The 12,687-nt window shown below is 35.7% G+C and overlaps 1 protein-coding gene across 1 annotated transcript in view; it reads right to left on the bottom strand.

The window, feature by feature from the left end:
• The window catches only part of LOC149302886 (conserved oligomeric Golgi complex subunit 5-like), a 141,973-nt gene that overhangs the window by 86,911 nt on the left and 42,375 nt on the right, over positions 1-12,687 (bottom strand). The gene's annotated exons all lie outside the window — the stretch shown is intronic.

The raw sequence follows: 12,687 nt of genomic DNA, 5'->3' as shown, positions 1-12,687 counted from the left end.
ATATATATATATATATATATATATATACACACACAGTAATATATATATATAAAATACAGTGTGTAATATATATATATATATATATATATATATATATATATATATATATATATATATATATATTGGTTTCCTTTTAAACTAAGAATTATGGATATTTCCCAGAATGTTTAGATTCAAATGGATAATGACTTTTTTGTTACAACAGATAATAACACTATATAAATAAATCAAAACCCTTTATACGTGTTAGAATAAATAAACTTATTGTGAAAAATGTTGATACTAAAATACAAAAGTGTAACAATCACAGAATAGCAATATCATTCCTAGCCCAGCATGCGTTCTTTGATTCTGCCTTTTGCAACATGTCAGTGGACACGCACTGCAACTCTAGACTGTAAGCTCCCAAGAGCAGGCCCTCTTCTCCTTTTGCACCAATTTGCTATTGTTTGTGAATTTCATTTATTTTACATGCCAGCTGTAACAGTGCTATGGATTCTGCTGACGCTGTATAAATAAATGTAACATAATGTACTTTACAGCAATGAATGGAAGCTGAATTTTAAAAGGCCTCTTAGGTGGTGCTTTGTGTGGAAAATGCGTGTAGCATGAGCAAAAACACGAATGACACATGAATAAGCTTGAATTGGGTGGAGCAAAAGCACAAACAGGTAACAGTACGATCAAAACACTATTTCTTTCCGTCCCACCCTAAAATGGTGTTCTACGCATATGCTTAGCCTCCTTTATGGAGAATGTTTACTGAGATTCTGTTTCTGTGCTCTTTCGTTTTTTACTAGAACAGGTGGCTACATAATTTACAGGAGCAGTAAATATCATATTTGACATGTATAAGTGGTGCAAAACAAAATACACTATTTAAAGACAGAAACTCGGATTATCAGGTATAAAAAAAAAATGTATATGTGTATTGTAAATCAATGTCCTTGCTCCACCCCAGCAAGGATGGAAACAGAATGTTGTGCACTCCTCACTCCAGTGATGTATCCCTCCACCTGCTAGGAAGCCTTTTTACAAAGCAATTATCACCCAGCCCCCACATGCTCCCTGCCTTAGTGTCATCATTGGCTCTGACCTTTCATTCACCACTTATATGCAGTTTCAAAAAAAACATATCACCTCCATCTCAAAAACACGACTCACATTCACCCCTTTCTAACACAAGATACAACGGAGGCTGTTGTTCATGCCCTTATTATCTATGTCTTGACTACTGCAACCCTGTCTTAGCTGATCTCCCTTAATACTGTCTTGCATCCTTCCAATCCATCAGGATTGCTACTGTCAGACTTGCCTTCCTTACTTATCACTATACAAACTCCTTTCCCCTCTGTCAGTCTGGTTGCCTGTACAAAATCCTGAGTCTTACTTTCAAATCTGTTCATCATCTCGAGATAAACTCCTACCCAGTCTTTCCAACCATCTGATAATCATCGTCAATACTTCTACTTGTTATGCAAGCTTACAATTTTTTTAAATAGCTGTTCCCATCCTCTGGAATGCCTTTTCCTGGTTTATCAGACTCTCCCCTTCCAATCAGTCCTTCAAAATAGCACTCAAGACCAAGTTCTCCACTTTCCTAGTCCCTGTTCTACTTTTGAACACTTATGGCCAGAAATAATAATACCATTAACTAGCATGGCAGGTCCATCACAGAGTGGCACGTTTACCTCTTTTGCAATATACCCTAACTCCATCTAGAATGTAGGTGTGTTTGATCAGGGCCCTCCACACATTTTGGGTCTGTAATCCCAAATGGTTATGTGATGCACTACGCATTATGTCCTGTTTATCTATTGTACAAAAGCTTCAGAACACGATGGCGCTACACAAGTAACTAATAATGGTTGGCAGCAGAGCAAAATTGGCTGCTCCAAAAATAATTCTAGGGCTGTATGCTAAAATCATCTATTGAAGAAGTTGAATTATCTACTTTCCCCGGAACTAGTAGGAGGTGCATTTGCAGAATCTCACAGCAGCAGGGGGCACTACAGAGCTGGATAGCTAAAACACAACTATTAACCTTTATTGCATGCTAATGGAACAAATGGAATCCTGCTGAGCACAGCAATGAAAGTTACTTTGTTTCCTGGGAAAAAAATGTGAATAGAGACTAAACTCAAAATCTTTCACATTTAAAGTAGCTTATTTAATAGCATTTCATAGATATATGAAAAGCAACATACATAATTGAAACTGAGTAATATATGTGTGTGTATGTATAGTGTTATAGTCAGTGGGTGCGTGGTAGTGTATGTTGTTGGATATTGTGTTAGCGTATGTGTGTATAGTGTTGAGTGTACTGTATGCATAAGCATGAGTGTGTATGTATTTGTGTATGGTGTTAGCATGCCTGTGCGTGTGTTACTGTAAGGTGTTAATGTCTGTAAGCATATGATATTACCATGTGTGTATCTGCTACGTTATGGTATTAGATTGTGTAAGTGTATGTTGTTAGCATGAGTTTACGTGTGTTAGTATTTGTACGTGTGATGCATATGATGTTATCATGAGTTTGTGTGTCAGCTTATGTTAAAGTGTCAGGGGTAAGCATAGCGTTAGTGCATATGGGAGGGGAGAGTTGGAGCAGGAGAAATGTGTGTGTAAGTGTACGGTGGTAGAGTGAGTGGGTTTTAAAGTTTGTTGACATATTAGTATATATGCGTATTAGTTATAGGGACATTGAATAAATATGCCACAGGCTTGCCCCTGTTCTCATAAAGTGTGCTTAAGGCCGAGTGATGGGTGGAGTAATGGGTGGGCTGATGGGAGGGGTATGGGGCTCAAGCGTTACGCACGTACTGGGCCCCACAATTTTCGATTGGTGGCCCTGACTGTGTTTATCTACACTAAGTATATTATGGGGAATTTATTTTTCTATTAACTGGTGAAGTATCTATTCTTACCTATTATTGGTTGTATATTCTACAAAAGGTCTTACACATGACACTACATTATAACATTTCATACAAATGGTTTTAAATTGTTGCTTTAGAAAATAAATTCACAATGTGTTTTTAAAAGATGATCATTTGTGTCCAGCCTTTTCCTAATCCTTAAACATGCAGCCCATATACTTTTCACTTACAAGTGACTGTGGCTACACATTAGCATCAAGTCAATTCAATTTCTGAGTGCAAATCAATTAAGCAGCTTTCGGAGCTGAAAGAACAAGTTGTCATGACAGCTGGAACATCTCTCGCAGAGATATGGTTGCCCCCATGTACAAGTCACTCATAAATGCCCACGTGCTTCTAATTTCACCTAAATTAGTCTCTTAACACAAGCATAGATAATGCCATTCTATACTAAAAATACATTTTAAAATATTACTGTGGACAATGCAAATCTTACTTGATAAAAACATCTGTACTAGGAGCTGAAGTTCTATATTACTATAATAAATCAAGAGCTGGTTACCTCTTCTTCATGGTTTGTACCTCACAACTTATGTGTCAAGATATAATAGAGGCAGTCAATAAATCAAAATGTATCAGATTTCTAATGGAATTGTCAATGTGCTTTCATCTGGTGGTCTGCATGATGGGTTTATACCTAGATAAATCATGGCTTCCTGTACTGCAAATAAAACACAATACATATTGGCCATTCATAGCCTAGATGTGTTCAACAACTGTCACTTTAGTTTGCGAAATATATTATCCCTAATAAGGGGACACATTCCCGTGCCCTAATAGCCAAAACTAACCTGGAAAATACGTTGACCATAAGCAGCAACACAGACTTCCATAATACCAACAAGCGTTTATCATAAAAATACATAGAAAGTGAAATAAAGCGCTATAGCCAAAGAAAAAAGCTTCAACACCAATAGCAGAATATAGATAAACAACGACAGAAAACCTACTCTCACTTGTTTTTAAAGGGTTTATCATAAAAATACTACAAAGAGGAAACATTTGTATACAAATCACAATTAATGTATTTTATGTCCAATGTGTGTATAACACATCATATAACAGTAAAATAATCTACAAACACCAGTTTTAAACACTGTAATTACAGTGGAAACTCTGTAAACTGGTGCAGTCTTATTTCACATAAACACATGCATGGATTAGCTTTCTTAAACATATTAAAATGTGTAAGATTTCCATAAAACCGTTAATGGTGACAGCAATTCTGAAGGACTCTGACACTCATAAAACATAACAAAAAAGCAGCAAAACACACCTCTTAGGGATACTTGGTACTGTTTCTACAGATCAGCAATGGTCAAGGAATCCAGAATTGAAAAATGCAACAGCTGTACAATCAAGTGAATACAAAAAGATGTTAATTACAAATAAAGATGTTTGACCAACAATATAAAAATTGCAATGTCCAGCGGTAGGCATCAACATTGCTCATGGTGGACATTTAACTGGGGTCTGTGATGGACGGTTAAATACTCTTCTATGGACCTTCACAAACCTTGCCTATCCCTGGCTTTGTCTCCTAGGGTAAATGAAAACCTATTCATTAATGAATTGATATAGGAATCCTGGGTATATTCTTAATCTTGGGTATGCATTTCAGAACATACACAAAACACGTCAAAATTGTTTTAGCACGCCTTTTATGCAATGACCAACACATGGGATTATGAAAAAGATTGTCATAAAAGAATTAGTGCCGCCACCTACATCCTTGTGCACCTTAATCCTTAATGATTCTGTTACAGGCTAGGTATCATGTGAATGTTTACTTGCTGGTACAATAATATTTAAACACAGTTGGCTACCTAGGAATATTCCCTTAAATCTTAATAAATCAATGGTATGTAAATGTGGGTTAACTTAATACATATTTCCTGAACTCTTGAGTGTTAGCAAAGCGCTTCCAGCACATGAAAAGGTCAGATTAGATGCTTCCACCACAAAGCAGCCACCAAAAGGCTTACTAACATGAATGTGATTCAGTCCAAATAAGTATTGCTCAAACAATTTTTTGAAATGCATAAATTTTCATGATGACAAAATGTTCGTTAAAGAAAAGGTATTTGTGTTTTATTGTTAACGTAAATTTTGACAGACCCTTACATTTTGAATCAGTCAAATCCATCCAAAACTATCAACTGTCATCTTTTCTATTAACCCTTAAGGACCAGGCAGTTTTTTTTTTGTTTTTTTTTTACTTTTTGTACCCTTTTGGACCGAGGCCGATTTAACACTTTTGCGGTGTCTGTGTTTAGATGTAATTTTCTCCTCCTCACATTTAGTGTTCCCACACAAATTATATATTGTTGTTTAATAAAATATGATGAAAAAAATCACTTTTTCCTCAATCTTATTTGAAAAATCTTTTACTCATCCAAAAAAAAAAAAAACTGCTAAATAGATTCTACTATTTGTCCTGAGTTTAGAAATACCCAATGTTTTTATTGCTTTTTTCTGCAAGCTATTGGGCAATAAGTACAAGTAGCGTTTTGCTATTTCAAAACCATTTTTGCCCCATGTGCTATTTTGGGTATCTTTGAAGCTGGCCAATGCAATTTACCCCATCAAACCATATATTTTTGAAAACAAGACAACTCAAGGTATTTCAAATGCTGGCATTTTAACCCTTTCCATGCACTAATACTACTACCACCCTTTGTCAAACTTTGTGGTAGTAATTTATTTTGTGTTTTTTTTCATTACAAAAATTGCGCTTCAGGTATGGATTTACAGCTCCTGGTATATGTCACTTTCAAACAAGACCCCAATATGTGTTCAGCAACATCTCCCGAGTACAGTGATACCCCCATGCATGGGTTTGTTGGGTTGTTTGGGAGGTAAAACGCCACATTTAAGGAGTGCGCATTTTTTTAATTGGAACTTTTACATCTAGTTCTACTGCCCCCCATTAAACGGCCTCTTTAAAATAACAGACCATTCCCTCACATTGTATTTTTATAATACACACTAGAGTCTGTGCATAATGCATTTTATTGCGTTCTTTTATTCTTTACGGAATTTATAAAATAATGGACTCTACTGAAACCAGGAAGTATAAGCAGGAAGCTTTGCTCTTGCACGTGCTTAGTAGCTTCTTCAAGGGAAGCTGAATGGGAGTAGAAGACATCAATCACATGGATGCCGTCGGAACACTGATGTTTTAGAATACATGCCATTGGTTGATGCTACTCCCATTGATTTCAATGGGAGATCACTGATTGTTATGGGAATGCTAGTGAACAAATTTAGTAGCCCATTCGACTGCTTCTTGCATTTTGAAGATGCAGCGTGGGAGGAGTCCATAATGCCCGGCAAATAGTTTTTGTCTAATGGTACATACCACACATCCAGTAAAAAGATCACACTTGGATCACACATGTATAAAATTTCACCACCACCAGGGTGCTATACATAAAAAATCCAGTTTGCTTGTTTGAAATGAGAAATATGTAGTATTGTCTGCTGTCCATGGTAAAGGAATACAGGTTTTGTATAATTTAACCAGTGACTCACTGAATTTTTAAAGCTTTTCATAAAAAGATATGTAAATATAATTTAATTTACATATGTTCTAGCAAATAAGGAACTGGGTCCTTTTTGTAGATAGCAAGCATATATTCAAACGCAAGAGGGTAGAAGAACAAAATTGTAAATACAGCAAAATAGTGAAAATAATTGAGTGTTTTTTTAAAACATATTTAAAAATAAAAAAATTTGAATTTACTTGAGTTTACAAATATAGAAGCTCCAAATCCTCCCATGACAACGTCGCACTGACGTTCAACATATTTCATATGATTACATATTTAATATATTGTTCACCAAAAATAGCCGAGCTTAGGAAAATGGAGTGTTTAGCAGGGAAACAAAGTTTGTTCGAGAAGGGCTTATTTTTTTATTTTGAATAGGGCTGTTCCAATCAAAAATAAACTCCAAATAATCATTAATTGGTGAAAACATATTTCTGTTCTAATCAAGCATGAAATTGTCATTACAATATTAAACTTAGCAGAAATTCAGTAACTGCATGTGTGTTTTTATTTCTGGTCTTTTTGTTTAAATGAACCAATCAAACCAGATATTTTAGTTTCTGTATCATGTTTTTATAATGATTCCTCTTCAAGGGCATAAACCGCAGTATGCAAACTGTAGAACGAACTTCATTACACTGATGTTTGAAATGTATTGATTACAATATCCTCAATAAGCTATTGATACTCTCATAAATTGGGGTAGGCAGGAACATAGATAAACACTAGACAATCATTGAGTCCTCAGTGATATATGGGATACATTGAAACATTTACTATCTCACGTCTGCCCCTACCCCCTTCCTTTGTTTACTCTGGATTCTGATACAGAGAAGAGTACCTTTAGCAGTCTAGAGTAGTGTTTGTGGTTTCCCAAGAAGTACCTGGCTACAGAGCCAAGCACATATTTTAACCATCGCAGTACAAGGTACACAGTAAAATAGCTGCCAAATGATAAGCCAAGGAAAGCCGCTGGAAGCAACGTTGTTTACATAGGTTATAATGAAGACAGAATTGACTGGTGCCTTCCTATAAAATCACAAGAGTAACACATATAAAATGGGTAAATTGTTGCTAACACCAGAACTAGAAAAAGAAAATAATAAACTAATCTAACATTATACAGTGAACAAAAATATAATCTGCAATCACAAGTAAAAATATCAAACTATTACATACAAGCACCAAAGCGTAACACGCAAATTGGAAGAACAGTGTTGCATGCAATATCAATCAACATCAATATTTCAATCAATTCTATGTGAACAAACTATGCATGCCCCGAGTTTCTTAAAGCAAGATTGTAATAAATTCAGACAGCCGTATATCTGCTAGCACATCATGAATAGGTTCCATAGATTGGTGAACTTTAAATGCCAACTTTATATGTACATTACTGTAAAGCTTAAATATTACAGATTTGTATAAAAGCACCGCAACAGCACAGTCCTGAACTGGGGTCTTCAAAATTCAAAAATGTGATTTGGTAGGAGGATCAATTCTAAAATTGTACCTTGCCATGCATTATGGGAACATAAGAGATGTTACGTCCAAAATGTACCTGTATGCGGATTACTTAAAGGACCTTTCTGCTGCTCATCGAAAGGTCTTGAAAATGGAGTCTTTATGGAACTGGGATTTTACGGGAGAATGTAAAAAATGCAGTCATATATACAGGAGGACACTTTAAGCTCAACAAATCTGGCCAATCAAAATTAGTGAATTCACTGCATCTCTGCAGTGAAGGGGAGCAACGATGCAAGCTGTCATTCTGCAAAAGCAGACCCAGCAGCCAGCTCGACTTCAACAAGCACAGTTCTTCTCTTCTAAAAAAGACAGAATCTCACTGATGTCTCTGGAGAGCTGCAGCCCTCAGTATGTTAAATTACTTTCATCATGTATTTTCAGATGCTTATTGATTTCACAGTAGGAAGAATGAACGACCGCGGCAGCCTTTAAGCAGCACTGCACGCTCTGAATGTTAGCATTATGCTGAAACAATGGCTCAACCTAAGAACATCTTTTCATTAAGGTCATTTTCTGGAGAGATATTTAGCACCTGGTTTCCAATGCACTCGGCTTACAAGTGAACAGGATGAGGCAATCGGAATTAGGGGAGCTTGATAAAGGATTGAAAACATTTAGCAGAGGTAAGATATTGTATGTACTTGGGAGTTTATTGTTGCCTATATATTACAATTCAACATCATTTTCCATAGGATTTAGATCTGTTTGTGAAAAAAGAATAAAAGAGGTTCATTTTTTCAATGCAGCATTATCTAGCATCAGTAGACATCTAACAGAAATTAATTCCCACACTTTGAACATAAAAATAAATTATGAACTGTGCACATTAGTTAACTGATGCAAAAGCATTGTCACTTTTAATGTAACAGGGCTGTACGTAATTGCCTAGTTTTACTACAGTTGAAATTCAACTGAAATTTGAATTGCCCTGCGTTAGAATATATTTACAAAGCTAACAAAGGGAAGGGTATCGCCACAAATGATGATATTTGCATTGCATTCATTATGATAAACCATCCACATAAACAGGGTATGTACAAGTTCCATTTATCTCACTCATAATCATGACAAAGCATGGGTGATGTGCACTTTGCCATGTCTGCTGCAAACTACTTGCCTGCAGCCTGTGTAAACGTGGAATCCTGGTAACACATCACGGGCAAGTGGATATTTACAAAGAATCAGGTAACGACAAGCAAATCGTCATGCTACCTTAAAAATGTAAACGCTACTTGGTGGCATCTACTAGAAGAGAAAAGGAAAACGGGTTTGTGTGCCTGCAAGTTTATGAACTCCATTATAATGTATTTGTTATATCCATGCTTGGCTTAAGACAGTATACTAAATTATGTGTACATTTTGATATGGGTGCATGTGTACATATACACGCACATTTGTCCCTCTCTCTTTAGAAACATATTAATGCAGATATAGTCATATTTCAATTCTTCTTAAATAATAAGTGGTTTTTTTAAGAAAGCTCCAGCCTTCACCAGGTAACTTGTTTCTCATTTAAAGGATTTACATCTAGAACTTGAGCCCAGCCACTCACAGGCTGAAGGATGGAATGAGCGGTGTTTCTACAATCATATTGTCCAGTAAGCAGGATTTATATATATAAATATATATATGATATGCTACAAGACACAAAGGGATTAAAAGTCACACTGTGATGCAAAACCACATCCCTGCAACAGCAAGACAAGTCTAAGAGAAGAACGGTCACCAACCAGACGTCTTATTTGCAGATGTTTCTGCGTGGAAACAAAATGGTGAGCATCTCATAACACTGTAAAACATTACTATTCCTGAAAACTGGATACTAAAAGAGGAAAAATGAGTTAAACAAAATGGATTAAGAAAATAATCATATCCCTGAACAGGATGAGTGTGGCTTTATGATACCTACTACAATCAATAATTCATAGGCACGTTTGTGTCTCTAAGTTAAGATTAAAAGTGTGACCTATTGTGAGAGAGATGGATGTTAGCGACACAGATGGTTTCTACTATAGCACATACATTGGATTTTACAAATGCTTTTTCAGTGACAACCCAGGGACTCCTGACAAAAAAAATAATGATTAATAGCAAGAAAAAGCACCTGCAATGTGTATCGTCATACTGAATCAGACAAGCGAATCTCCACGCTGTATGCAGGTTCTAAAGTTAAAGAAATAATTAACATTTACAGAAAATGTTTCTTCCTTTGCATTTTAAGACAGAGGATAACCATATATATATGTGAGCACTGGAGAGCCAGGCAACTAAGGGCCATCATACTGGCAGTAAACATTTGGGCTCTACCACACTGAGTGGGAGAAACAAATGCCTTCCCTTCTGTAAAAGTCAGCTATGCAACATCTTTGTAGCCCTCTGAGAATGTGACTAGGACATCATGTGTCAAATTCTAAAAAGATGCTTCAGTGAACTAAAAGTCCCTTACGGCAGAAGGAAACAGGTAGGTGGCTAACTGCATGACGCCAAGCTATGCCACAGAACGTTATTGCTTAAATGCACCATGGCTTTGCTTTTCTGCATACAGTAATGTTCTAAGGTTCCTCCAGAACCAAAGATTGGCAGATTTTGAGAAATGTATTTTGTTATTTACCTACCCTGTCAACATATGTCTTCAACACTAAGTGTAGAGACTATGACAGAGATCTGATGCGGTATCCTTGGCCAATGTGAAATCTGGCAGACTTCACATTTTCCATATTTCTCCAGTATTTCGGGAATAATTAAAGGCAATTTATGAATACAGTAAGGATGACACCAATTGGGTTACTCATTATTTTACACAAATTTCAATTAGCGGTATCCATTTTTTAAAGCATATCTGCTTTGAGTAACACCTGCAAAAAGTATATACTGTATATTTTAAGGGGAAAAAAAACTAATTCCAAAAAAATAATTTACCGAGAATCATTGTCTATTTTAAATTCTTCAGCCTGATTTCTTCGTGTTTCCGATACACTACACAGATGAATTAAGTTGCACAGTGACACAGTGTCGAGGGGCTGTATAAGTAGGACTTGCTGTTCAAAGCTGACAGTATTACAATGAGTAAATCTGTTTTTAATCTCCTTCTGGTCCTGCAAAATTTCACTCTGTGTGAATTATACTAGAAACAGACATGATATTGCAGGCACATAAAACCAGATCCCTGAACTGTAAATACAGGTTGACGTAAATCTAGTATAAAATTATGTATTAAGCCGTCTATAATGGAGAAAAAAACCCAGTAAAATTAAGCAGGTCAATGTGTCACAGTATCACGATCTGGAGGAGAAAACAGTCACTACACGGCATAGGGAAAATTCTACCTTCGGTAATCAATGTACTACACAACATTTGGTAACTAAGGTGCCTCTTCTGTTCGGCCTCACCCATTGCTCCTTACAGTTCACAGGAAAGGCCATTGAGGTGCTCCATGTGCATTCAAGTTCAATACAAGAACACATTATAGACTGATCATTTAAAGAGGTTTGAAATGTATTATTCCAATGATCACTTGTATTGTGATCACGACTTGCATACAACCCACTTTCAGTTCCCTACTTTATATGATGTGTCGAAGGAATTATGTATGTTAGATCCCTTGATTCCTTTATGTTTAGGGAAGCCAACGATGTGATGGGTTAAATCTAACAAATACATAGCATGGTTTGATAAATAAGCCTTTACAAAAATGCCAAACATGGACCGAGGGAGGTCCTTTATTAGGATGCTCATGTAATATTTGTTCACTGTAAAAGGCATTTGATTGTATGTGTCTGCTTGTACTAAGTCTTTGCATAGTTGTGGAGATGGATAATGGGGACCTAGGTACATGAATATGTTCCAACCACTGTGAATACTACCAACTTTCTGTCATAACTGGATATAACAACGTGTAAGCAGAAAGCTGAACAGACACTACACACAAATCACTAAATATACATAATATCTGCCATGTACCAACGTCCAACATTAAAAAATTCTTACTACACACAACATAAACAGACTGTGCATATGCTAAAATGTATATAAATATGGCAGTGAGGTTTATTCCCTAAACATCGAGCTTACTTAATGAGATGCTACGATAGAAGAATTCATGTTACTACACTACTACTACTAACTTTATACTATATTTAAGAGACAACCGCCGATATGTAAAAACAAAAAAAAAAATATTCACACCTTACCACATTAACTCAACATATATAATAGCCATTTGAATAATTATTGTAGCAAACAGATCTCATTAAATTACATTTTATTTCTAGATCTAGAGCACTATTACAAAAAAAGAGAGCAAAATGAAACATTACAATAAAAAACATTCTTTAAGGCCAATGTACTATATACATTTAAAACAGAGTAAACTTACTGGCTAAACTGTGTTATAGCAACCCTTATATTAACAATGTGGACATTCTGTAAATCCTTATGTAAATGTTGATTTTTTTCTGAACAAAAATAATGTAATGGCTTAAGACAAATTGAACATAAAAGCTGTGTAAAGATATAATAATTAAGATGCCTTGAAAATAAATGTAACTCTTTGTAATAGTCTTTTTCTATCAGATACCATTGGTAAATCTAAAATGCCATTGAAATGAACTAATTATATACAATACTTGGGTATTCCACTGAGTTGTGGATACACAAGTTACATATATAAC

This window comes from Sceloporus occidentalis, unplaced genomic scaffold (assembly GCF_023333645.1).
Source record: "Sceloporus occidentalis isolate IW3139 unplaced genomic scaffold, rSceOcc1.0.p SCAF_17, whole genome shotgun sequence".
Classification (NCBI taxonomy): domain Eukaryota; kingdom Metazoa; phylum Chordata; class Lepidosauria; order Squamata; family Phrynosomatidae; genus Sceloporus; species Sceloporus occidentalis.
Note: the sequence above shows the minus strand (reverse complement) of the source record. Positions and strands in the feature narration are given on the sequence as shown.